The sequence below is a fragment of the Chrysochloris asiatica genome, unplaced genomic scaffold (assembly GCF_000296735.1).
Source record: "Chrysochloris asiatica unplaced genomic scaffold, ChrAsi1.0 scaffold00005, whole genome shotgun sequence".
NCBI lineage: Eukaryota > Metazoa > Chordata > Mammalia > Afrosoricida > Chrysochloridae > Chrysochloris > Chrysochloris asiatica.
In genome coordinates, this window is record NW_006408523.1 from 12,742,789 (window position 1) to 12,752,458 (window position 9,670).

The following is a 9,670-nucleotide window of genomic DNA, read 5'->3' on the forward strand; positions in this document are numbered from 1 at the left end:
AGAGAGAGAGAGAGAGAGATACAGATAGATAGATAGATGGATAGATATAGCTATACTAAGATTTAAGATAGTCAACTCTGCTGTCAAAATAGCTCCAAAAAGAATGTATACCATTAACATTTCATATGCTTTTTCCTTAAATCTATATTATCACTGATATTAACAAACAAATCCTTGGTCTAGTAGTTTGTTTATTCAAGCAATATTTACGAAGTGCCTACAATGGGCCAGGCACTAGACACTAGAGAGTCGGCTAAGAATAACAGAACAAATTTTCCTCATGAAGTTTATAGCCTATGAGCCAACACGAAACACTAAGTAAACAAACGCGATCATTTTAGCAGAAAGGAGAATTTTGAGTGTTCGTCTTGGCTTTACAAATCCAACACTGGTTCTCTGCCCTCTCAGATACTTCCTCAGTTCTTTTAATAATAAATTCCCGTCTCACTAAATCAGCCAGAGTTCTAGTACTTTCACTGAAACGCAGTCAGACTGCAAAGCCATTTGAACTGCAAGGTCGGCAGTTCAAGCTCACTAGTTGCTCCTCGGAAACCCTGTAGAGGGTTACTTTGGGTCGGAACCGACTCAGCGGCACTTAACAACAACAACATGTTCTGATAATTAAGAAAGCCTTTCCCCTTTGACTTCAGAAAACAAAAGTACATTCTATATTTCAGAACTCAGAATATACCATATACCGAAAAAGTCAACCAGAAAATAACTAAGATGATTTCTGTGTGTTTGTATCTTTTGCTATGGTTACCAAGACGTGGTTAGCATTTTGAATTTGTTCCTAGAATAAATATAATGATCTGAATCTAAAATCTCTCATAAGGTGAACTTTCCAATGATAAACAAGAACAGGAAGTGAATCTTGAATACAAGCAGACTTCTGGTACTCTTTACTATTAACAAATGCATCCACTTAGCTTGAGTCTACTTTAACCAGCACTAAAGTTCCCAGCACCCTGTTCTAATCTAACAGTTTTTGACACCTTTATTTCTGCTTAAACAATGCTTATTTCCTATTAAACTGGAAAACTTGACATATACTCAAATATTTTAAGTCCTGTGAGGAAGACTGCTAAAATAAAGGAATTGAGTAACTAAGCAACTTACAAAAGCAGAAATGAAAACAGATGTTAAACTTCTTTGAAGCGCAAATTTTTACTAATAACCTCAACAAAGCTATTTCAGTCAACTACTAGAAATATTCTAGCTAGTCAAAAGACCTGAGGCTTTATAGATCATCAGCTCATCAAGGGTGTGGGCTAATTACTCTTTCCAGGTTCCAACCCAGCACCATGCACGCCGGAGTCCTGGTGTGACACTGTGGGTTAATGCGCTACACTGCAAAGTCGATTGGAACTGCAAGGTCAGAGGTTCAAGCTCACCAGTCGTTCCTTCAGAAACCCCATACAGACTCGTTATGAGTGAAACCGACTAGCCAGCACTTAACAGCAGCAACAGCAAGCTGCACAAAGGAAGCCGTAACATAGTGCTACTACGTTGGGCTGTTCACCGCAAGGTCCGCAGTTTGAATCCACCAACTGCTCCATGGAAGAAAGAAGAGGCTCTCTGCTCCCACAAAGATTTACAGCCTTGGAAACCCTATACAGGGTCCAGTTGGCATTAAACAACAATAAACTCCACAAAAGTTTACCGCTCCTAGTTTAGGCCAGTGGCTCTCAGTGGGAACAATTTTGCCTCCCAGGGTTCATTTGCTAATAACGAAACACAGCTGTGATTGTCACAACTGGGCGGAAGGTGCTACTGGGATGTAGTGGGTAGAGAGACCAGAGATGTTGCTAAACATTCTACAGTGGGCAGCCTCCACAACAAAGAATTATGCGGTTAAAATGTCAGCAGCGCCAAGGGTGAAAAACTTCACATTTGAAAATGAAATTAGTGAGCATGTGGCTTTGTATAAGATGAAAAGCTTACAGACTCTTTCAAACAGTATACATAAAGTCGGTCCCTGAGACAGCAGCCCTGGCTACTCAAACTGTCAATGAAATCCCTGCAGCGTTAAAAGTCTCTGACTCTCCCTTTACAATTAGCCAGCAATCCCCAAGGTTAAGAAACTCTGAATGCCACTTTATTTGATTATGATGAGATGAGGCTTCAAACACTTCTGATATCCTGACTAGACTGATTAGCAATCTCTTTCCCAATCACTTTTCAGACAATGTCAAATGCATAAGTGAGGCAAGGGAAGCCACTTCCTCTTGTAGCAAGTCTTTTAATATCATGATTTCTCTTGTGCCAGCTTGTAAGGAGTCCTGATAGCACAGTGGGTTATGCGTTGGGCTGCTAACTGCAAAGTCAGCAGTTAGAATCCATCAGTTGCTCTGCAGAAGAAAGATGAAGCTTTCTGCTCCTGTAAAGATTTACTCTCAGAAATCCTGTACATGATCACTATGAGTCAGAACCAATTTGACAGCATTCAGCAGCTGGTGGAGCAAATAGGGCTGAATGGTTCTGAGCCTGTTTCATCAAAGGCGATGACTGTTGCTGCCTTACAGGGTTAATATGGAGATTCAAGGCAATGCACAGCGCACCTGAACAGCAGAATGGCTATAACCGCAAGCTGTGTATTCCAGGGTCTCTAAAATCACCAAGCACAAAACTGGACCAAAATGCTGGACGCAATCAAAAACACAAGAACTTTTTGGCTGTTTTACAAAGAAGGTATTTCTAAAAATCTAAGCATGAATTGATTATATTACATTCAAATTGTTAGGTTTCTCATCAGTAACGGATTTGAAGCACCTTATGGAAAAAAAAGAAAGAAAGAAAAAGGATGGTCATTAATACAAAACAACAACTGAAGCACCAAGTAGGTGGTAAACCAAAATTCCAATCGCAGCCATATCTCTTTAGAATTAAAAAACACTCTTTTCACTACTCCACGCGGCATCCCAGATGCTTAGTGCTGAGGAAGAGAAAACAAAGACTAAGATCCTGCTCTTTAAAAAGCATCAAGGTCAAACAATTAAGCAAACAATTACAACAAAAATTAACAAACATGATAGTAACTTCAAACATTTGTGAGCGCAAAGGAAGAAGTGGTTACTTCTGGCCTAGGGTAGGGCTTCATAAAGCAGAGTCAAGGTAAGTCTTGAAGGATACGCAGACGTGTACCAGTTAAAGGAGAGAGAAAATGTAACTGGTTGTTGTTGTTAAGTGTCGTCGAGTCGGTTCCAAACCCAGAGGTTTTCTGAGGAACAGCTGGTGAACTTGAACAGCCAACCTTGTGGTTCAAACTGACTCTGCAGTCCAACACAATAACCCACAGCGTGGCAAAAATAATTTTAGAGCAATTTAAAAACAAACAAACAAACAAACAAAAAACACAGGAGTGTTAGGTAGTGACAGAAACTGAGGCTAAAAGGTTGGTTGTTGCTCAATTCCGAGGCACTTTATTAACAAGTTCAAATTTCATAAAATAGAACTAGGAAGCCAGAGGTGATTTCTGAGGGTATAAATGGGTAAGATCAAATCTCCTTTGGAGGTATCATGGGAGGAGGGAGTCAGTGTAAATAATGATTTTGAGATGGGTGCCAGGGAGATGGGATGGAGGCTACTGCAATGGTCCAAAGAAACAGATAAAATGGAATCAAAAGACCAGTGATATGAGACTTTGCATGTATTTACTCCATTCACCCATCTACCTAGCCATCCAATATATGTGTCCACTATGCTAACCAAGACTGAAACAGGGCACTGAGAAGCCCAAGACGCTTAAAGGGTCTTTAGTGTGACCAAAGCAGAATACAGAAGGCGGCGCCAAGTGGCCATCCTGGTACAATAGTTCTGGTTAGAGTATGGTTCCCTCTCTAGGTGTCCTCTGTAATCCATCACTTTCCAGCTGTCCCTCGTCCTCTCTAGCTGTCTGCTATAGTCAGTTACTGAAGTTCCATTTTCCTTAAGATTAATCACGTCTTCTTCTTTAATCAGTAGCTACTCCCTACTCTGGGGACTATCGTGAACAGAAGCAAACAACCATGCATCTCTTATAATGGCAACTGATAGCCACAACCTGGAGAGATTCATGGTGCCAGCTGGTCCCAGCATGGTCAGAATAGTCAGTGTGGTCTTGAATGACTGAGACAACAGAGTTCCTGGAATCCCTCAGGCCCCTAGCTTCATGCCCAAGCTCCCTATAAATTTCACCTGCCCTTTTTTCTCAGAGAGACAGATCTGGGAGATTTCCACACCCCTGTCATCCTGTATATTGATACTCAATAAATGCTTTGCTCTTTGCTCTGAGTTCTGTCTCTGAATATTGGCTATGTTAGCAGCAGGTGATAAAAAACCATTTCCAGGGTTACCAGATCAGTAAATGAGCCCAACAATTGAGTAGTGACTGTGGTCTTAAAAGCTCCAGAGTGACCTCTGAGGAGCAACGAGTGGTCTCTCCCTGGGGGAAAGAAGGGTGATGGAAATCAAAGCTGTTTGGCACCAATGAGTCCAATGAACTAATGGACCACGGGTACATCATTCTCTATGACCCTGAGGCCAGAAGAACTAGATGGTGCCTGCTTGCCACTACCAACTGCTCTGAAAGGGATCATATTAAAATGTCTTGGATAGAGGTAGAAAAATGTGGACCAAAACATAAAATCATACAAAAGACTAACTCATTGGATAGACTGGTGGGGCCCTTAGTCACTCTTCAGTTCTGGAACTAAACTCACCTTCATGGCTCAATTTTCAGCCAAACAGTACAGGTCTATCAGAAGAGCAATAACACTAGTGAGGCACACACCCCTTAGGATAACCAACCACTTGAGATCAAAAGGGCAGCATTTAACCAAGAACAATGTTCAAGAGAGATAGGAAAGAAGGAGGAATGGAACCAAAACACCCAGGAGGAGGTGGGATAATGATGTTACATTAGGGGATTGCAGTCAGTGAGATGAAACAAAATGAGTATGAACTGTTGAATGGAAAATCAATGATCTACTCAGTAAACCTTTGCCCATTTCACAAAGAAAAGGTTAAAAAAGAAAGAAAGCAACATAGTCCCCATAGTTGCATACTGTATTCTACAGAAGAAATACAAGCTATTGAACCATTAAATTACAATTATTTAATTTATATCCAGATAAACACTAGGAGAGAGAAAAATGTTCTAAGAAGGTATATCAAAAGAGACTATGAATTAGTCTGGGGCTGAGATCAAAGAGCGTTAAAGAAGCTGCTCTGAGAAAGGGCCTGTAATTTCTCTTTCCTCAAGCACTCCAGTGGTGGTAACTCATTATCTCACACTTCTCATTCTAAATAAAAATTTTGAGGAACTTATTTATTATTAACCAATTTCGTTTTGTGCAATCACATACAAGGACTTATTAAAATCTCTGGTAGGCCTAACAAAACTACTAGGAATTATTGGAAGGGAAAAAAGATTAGTGGAGAAAGCAGAGATAGTTGAGAAGGAAAAAAGCGGCAAGAGAAGAAGAAAAGAGAAGAAAGTGAGGGCAGGGGAAAGGGGAAAGGAAGAGAGCTTGCTATCCAAACACTCTGGCTACAAAATAGTAAACTTAATGCAGTATAAACACTTTAATGGAAAAAAAGAGTAAACATTTGTTTTGATCAATAGTCAGAAACATAATCATCTGCAAACTGAAGAACCAGAAATTTAAAACTTCTGTTGCTTTATCTGCACTGGGTTTGAGAGTCTAGTCATCTAGATTAAAATTCCAACTTTGTCAACTGAGTTATATGATACTGGGCAGATTTCTTGGTATCGCTAAGAATTTGTTTTCTTATCAGTAGTAAGATACAACAACCCTCACTTATCAAGGTTTTTTGTTCTGAGAATTTAAAGAAGATATTTAAAATATCTATTAGCACAATTCTACCACTCATCTCTCAGTTTGTCATACTGTAGTTACTTGCACGTTGTGATGGTATAAACTATGCCACAAGTGTGGCGCTGTGGATTAATGAGTTGGAATGTAAGGGCAGTTTGAACTGCAATGTTGGCAGTTCAAACTCACCAGCAGCTCCTTGGGAACCCTATGCAGAGTTGCTATGGGTTGAAACTGATTCTACGGAACTTAACAACAACAGGATCACCCAGGGTGGACAGGTTTCAGTAGAGGTTCTAGACTAAGACACACTAGGAAGAAAGAGAGGCAGAATACTTGTCAATGTTTAGTCACTGGAAACCTTATGAATAGCAGTAGAACACTGGAAGATTTAGTGCAGGGAGATGAGAATATTATGAATAGCAGCTGAATAGTATCAGATTTGTAGCAGAAGATGTGTAAGTAACTCAGGTTGGAAAGTACTCTGAAAGTTGCTTTCCAGCACAAAGATGCTAAAGCAAATGGAAGAAATGAGGAGACGCAAGAGCAGAACAGAAAATTTCAAAGGGCAGCTCAAGAAGACAAAAGTATTACAATGAAATGTAAAAACCAAAAGGGAAGAGAATTCTCAGCATTTCTCAAGTTGAAAGAACTGAAGAAAAAAATTCAGTCCTTGACTTGAAATATTGAAGGATTCTGTGGGCTGCTAATCTCACGGTCAGCAGTTTGAAACCACCAGTGGTTCCACGGGAGAAACATGAGGCTTTCTGCTCCCATAAAGATTTACAGTCTCAGAAAGCCTATATAGGGTTGCTATGAGTCGGAACCGACTCCACAGCATATCACCACCACCACTCCCAATTGATGGGAGCCCTGTTGTGGTGCTGTGGGTTAATGCACCAGACTGCAAAGTTGTTTTAACTGCAAGGTTGGTGGTTCAAGCTCACTAGCTGCTCCTAGAAAATCCCATACAGGATCGCTATGGCTCAGAGCTAACACGGCACAGAATGCAAATTGAAATTTATCAACAACCTGATGCAGTACTGGAGGCACTCATTCATCTATGCCAAGAAAATTGGAAAATGGGTACTTGACTAATGATTGTGAAAGATCTCTGTGCCCATTCCAAAGAGAAGTGACCCAACGGAATGCAGAAATCATGCAATAATATCAATAATATACCATACAAATAAAATTTTGCTTAAGATAATTAAAAAACAGTTGCAATAGTACACTGACAGGGAACTTCCAGAAATCAAAGCCCAATTCAGAAGAGGAAATGGAACTAGATATATCACTGCTGATGGCAGATGGATCTTGGCTAAAAGTGGAGAATATCAGAAAGATGTCTACTTGGACTTTATTGACCACGTGGAAAAAGACAAACAACGGATAACATTGTAAAGAATGGATATTCCAGAAGACTTCTTTGTGTTCATGAGGAACCTGTACATAGACCATGAAGCAGTTGCTAGAACAGATCAAGGGGACACTGAATGATTTACAATCAGGAAAGGTATATGCGCCAGGGTTGTATCATTTCACCATACTTACTTAATCTGTGTGCTGAGCACACACAGCTGGATCTTGACTGAAAGCAGAGAATATCCGAAAGATGTTTACCTATGCTTTATTGACTACACAAAGGCTTTCAACTGTGTGGATCATGACAAGCTATGGACAATATTGCAGAGAATGATTATTTCAGAATACTTAATTGTGCTCATAAGGAATAGGTACATGGACCAAGAGGCAGTCATTCAAACAGAATGAGGAGACAATGAGTGGTTTAAAATTAGGAAAATTATTTCACCAAACATATTCAATCTGTATGCTCAGCAAATAATCTAAGAAGATGGATTATATGAAGAAGAACATGACATCAGGATTAGAGGAAGACTCATTAACAATTTTCAAAATGAAGATGATACAACTATGCTTGCTGGAAGGAAAGAGGACTTAAAATACTTATTGATAAAGATCAAAGCCTTCAGTATGTATTGCACCTCAATGTCAAAAAAACAAAGATCCTCACACCTGAAATAATAAATAGCATCCTGATAAATAGAAAAATGACTGAAGTTGTCAAAGACTTCCTTTTGTTTGAGCCCAGAATCAACACTCACGGGAGCAGCAGTCAAGAAATCAAACAATGTATTACATTAGACAAATCTGCTGCACAAGACCACTTTTTAAAGTGATCTAGAGCAAAGATATCAGTTTGAGGACTAAGGTGTGTCTGACCCAAGCCACGGTATTTTCAATCACCTCACATGCATGTGAAAGTTGGACATGAATAAGGAACATCATAGAAAAATGGATGCATTTGAAATACGGTGTTGGAGGAGAATATTAAAAGTACCATGAACCGTTGGAAGAACAAACAAATCTGTCTTGGAAGAAGGACAGCAAGAAGACTCCTGAGAAGTCAGGAAGGCAAAACTGTCTCTCATACTTTGGACATGTTATCAGGATGAACCAGTCCCTGGAGAAGGACATCGTGCTTGATAAAGTGGAAGCCCTCCATGGAGACGGACTGACACAAACATAATAACAATTGTGAGGATGATGTAGGACCGGGCAGTGTTTTGCAGTTTTACACAGGGTCGCTATGGATCACAACCGACATCAGGGCATCTAACAACAAGAAATATTAGCTCAACTCATTCAGTCTATGACTGTAAACATACTAGTGCTATCATTTCAACTTTGGAGGTTCTGTCAACTATTTTGAGAAACACCATGTTATAAGGATCTTCTAAAGTAAAAGGATTCCTGGTATGGTGGGGCAGGATAATGTGCTGGACTGCAAAGTCAGTCTGAACTGCAAGGTTGGTGCTTTAAGCTCACCAATCACTCCTCGGAAATCCTATACAGGGTCTCTACAGGTTGGAACTCACTTGACTTACCCAAAACAACAAAGTACATCACCTTACGATGATGATGGATCTGTTGAATATATTTGGCCCAAGTTCAAACCAGAGGGAAAAGGAATTTAGGAAGCTGTCACTTCTTGTGAACTTCACCCAGGATGCCCAATTCCCTTAAAAATATTCCAGTGGTCGGTATTCAAGATGACGACAAATGTGTGCTGTTATGGGCTGTCACCTCTAGACATCCCAGTCCCCTGGTATAACTAAGATGTTGTTGTTGTTGTTGTTGTTGTTGTTGTTGTTAAGTGCCATCGAGTCGGTTCCAACCGATAGTGACCCTATATAGGATTGTAAATCACCATATTTAAGAGAGTAAATAGCATGTCTTGTACCAACTCTTTTACCACATTCCAAGATGAGAAATGACATTAACATCTGACACTAAAATGACAACTGCAAGTCTAGTATGGTGGTGGTGGTCGTTGTGTGCCGTGGAGTCGGTTCCGACCCATAGAGACCCTAACACAGGGTTTCTGATGCTGTAAATCTTTATGGGAGCAGAAAGTCTCATCTTTCTCCCATGAAATGGCTGGTAGTTTCAAACTTCAGACCTTGAGGTTAACAGCCCAGCTTGTAACCAGTATGCTACCAGAGCTCCTTGAAAGTCTAGTATGTTATTGTTAAGTACTGTGGAGTCGGTTCCAATTCATAGTGACCGTGCACAGGGTTTCTGAGGCTGTAAAATCTTTATGGGAGCAGAAAGCCTCATCGTTCTCCCGCAGAATGGTTGGTAGTTTCGAACTGCCAACCTTGAGGTTAGCAGCCCAATTTGTAACCACTACACTACCAGGGGTATGAAGTTAATATTATAAAATTTCTGTGACTAATTACTCTATTGTTATCAAGTGCCATCAAGTCAGTTCTGACTTGTAGTGGCCTTTTTCAGGGTTTCCAAGGAATGGCTGTTGGGTTTGAAGCAGT

General features: G+C 40.2%; 1 protein-coding gene and 1 pseudogene across 1 annotated transcript in view; one reads left to right on the forward strand and one right to left on the reverse strand.

Annotated features, from left to right (window-relative positions):
• UBAC2 (UBA domain containing 2) overlaps positions 1-9,670 on the reverse strand; it is a 226,999-nt gene that overhangs the window by 143,663 nt on the left and 73,666 nt on the right. The window lies entirely within an intron of this gene.
• LOC102813470 overlaps positions 2,549-9,670 on the forward strand; it is an 11,845-nt pseudogene continuing 4,723 nt past the window's right edge.